Source organism: Tupaia chinensis, unplaced genomic scaffold, assembly GCF_000334495.1.
Source record: "Tupaia chinensis unplaced genomic scaffold, TupChi_1.0 Scaffold000672_1, whole genome shotgun sequence".
NCBI lineage: Eukaryota > Metazoa > Chordata > Mammalia > Scandentia > Tupaiidae > Tupaia > Tupaia belangeri.
The window spans coordinates 1,863,286-1,866,010 of record NW_006160195.1 but is presented as its reverse complement, the minus strand read 5'-3'; positions in this window follow the sequence as shown (position 1 = coordinate 1,866,010).

Here is a 2,725-nt window from a genome sequence, read left to right as displayed (position 1 = left end):
GTAGGGAAACCAATTCAGAAAGTAGTTGAATAGCATTGAGTGAAATAGCATTGGAGGATGTTTTACAGCTGTTAACCAAGTGAGAGAATGAGAGCATGGGCAAAGAAACTGGAAATAGACTGAAAGGGAATGTGAGGGAGGTTGTGGAAGTATCATTGGCAAATGATTATATATGTGGAGAAATAAGGAAAGGGAATAGCTGAAATTACTGAGGGCTGGCCCTGTGACTTAGTGGTTAATAAATTAGGATCCCACATGGCTGAGCACAGTTAAGCGTCCTGGCCCCAGCAGTTTGAACGTACTGGATGCATGTACATGGCATGTGCAAAGTCTTGATAGGGAGAAATGGAAGAGAAGATAGCTTGACCAAACCCTGCTGGGGGGAGATGCTCTCCCCCCATCTTTATATTTCTCTGGTGAGTGCATATGCCCTCTAGCAATAAAAAAATTAAGTGTGGGAGGATGGTGAAGCCACTGGAAATAGATATGAAGGTTTGGCCATACTTGGAAGATGCTTGTATTACATCACATCAAAGCACTGTGTCTTGGCATACAGCTTTACACTGTACTGGATATTCCTTTTTGCCCTTCATGACCTGCCCCTCCCCTTTCCCTTGCTTTTTGTTGCTGGAAAGTTAACTTCTGTAGAACTGTTTTATTCAGTTTGGATTTAGACAGTAAGGAGATCTGGAGGGTGACAGGTGAGGTCAGGGTATTTTTTCTCCTCTTCCCCAAATACACATCCTCAGCAACAAATAACCAGTGCCACAACATTATTCGAATTATTCTAGCTCTTTTCTGGCTTCTGGTAACCCCCGTCTCATTGCTACTTCAGACTCCCTAGCTCAAGAGAGTTCACCAAACCTTGTTGATTTTCTTGAACTTTGTCCACACTTTTATGAACAGTTACTTTAAAAAACTTCAACAATCGTGCCATTTATTTATTGTCATCTCTTTGGTGAAACTTGTTTAACTACTTCCATATTTTTTTATAACTTGATTTCCCAGACATTACCAAACTTGGGGAAGATCTAGCTGTTCACACTAGGTCACTGTTCTTACCTATCATACTTCCTTATCTGAAAATGTCTCCCTATTTCCTACTATGTTAAATTAAAATTATTTCTCTCGTACTTGATAATTACCCTGGAAATACAACAGAGACCAAAAGACATAATTTCCTGCCATCATGGAGCTTGTATTTTAGCGGGGAGAGATAGATAATAAAACCTATGGTATGTTAGAAAATGAGTGGTATGGAAAAAATTAGGGTTAGGAGTCAAAGGGCTGCAAGACAAGATAATTACAAGAATAGTGTAATTCAAAATAGGGTTGTAAAGTATGTCTCTGAGAAAGTGACATTTGAGCAAAGTAATTGTGAGCATGAATGTTAGATACTTAGAGGAAGAACATTCTAGTTAGAGGAGTAAGTTTCTGAGGAAGAGCAAGTAGTTCAGGGAAGCTGTAGTTGAGAGAAGAGAAAAGGAGAGTACCTGATGATGTCAGAGAGAGGCCAGATCAAGTAGGTATTTGTAGGCTGTTTTATGGATTTTGTCTTTTACTAAATGAAAAGTGAGCAGTTTCAGGTCTTTTAAGGGAGGAGTGCCATGATCTGATCTGAATTTTAAAAGATCCTCCAAGTTTTTCTTAAAATTCTTTGAAACATTTGCTTTCAATGAAGGTTTATGAGAAAAGCAATCAGAATTACTTGGAGTAAGGTATAAAAGGCTCAGTCGCTTTAATGCTTCTATAGTTACAATCACTTTAATTCATATATACACACACACACACACTTGGGCCAAAAAACCAACAAAATATGTGTATGTGCATGCATAAATACCTTGTATGTACACATGAATATATGTATTTGTTTTTTGAGAGATGATAAACTATATATATACATGTATAGTATATATAGTATACATATTGTATAAATTATACACATACGACATACTATATATATTATTTTTTGAGAGAGGATGTATTTTGCCTAAAATCTTTAATCGTTCATATGCAGAACAAGTTAACCTATCAGGCCTGAGTTAGCATATCTTAGATGTATCTTCTTGCAAGTTCTTTGGCATTGTGTTCGTGTAGGCCGTTGTGTGTGTGTGTATGGTATTTATTGTTAAAGGTAATTTATACTTGCCAAAGAGAATGACAGGGAAGGAGAAAACACACTCTGTTCAAAATCCCTTCTCCATCCTGTCAGGGTTTTGGGCATGCACTCGCACACCCCTGATGTGTTCATTAAGTGTCTAGGGCAGGGTCTTGAACCATGGCCAACCAGGTGGGTGGCTGGCTCCCTTAACCACTAGACTATAGGGCCAGTTCCATATAGGGTATATATAGGAACTATTCCCATCTTTCCTGATAGGTAGTTCATTGTGCATAGAACAGTGTTAATAAGCAATATGATTTATACTAAACACCTGCTTTCCTTCTGAGACTCTGGTATCTCTCAGGCAAAGGTGCCTGTGTGACTAACACCTCCTGAAAACCTTGAGTACAGACTTTGCACCAAAATATCACACAAGAATATGCACCATGTAAGTCCTCATGAGGAGGAGAGATCATAAAGCTGCACATGGATTTCTCCAGACCGCCTGGATGATCTGACTATACGCTTAGAGTCACTGTAATTAACTTTAGCCATAATCACAGTACTTAACAATGCTGAGGTCTGTGAGTTCTAGTGAATCTCTGAACATGGGGTTGGTCTTGG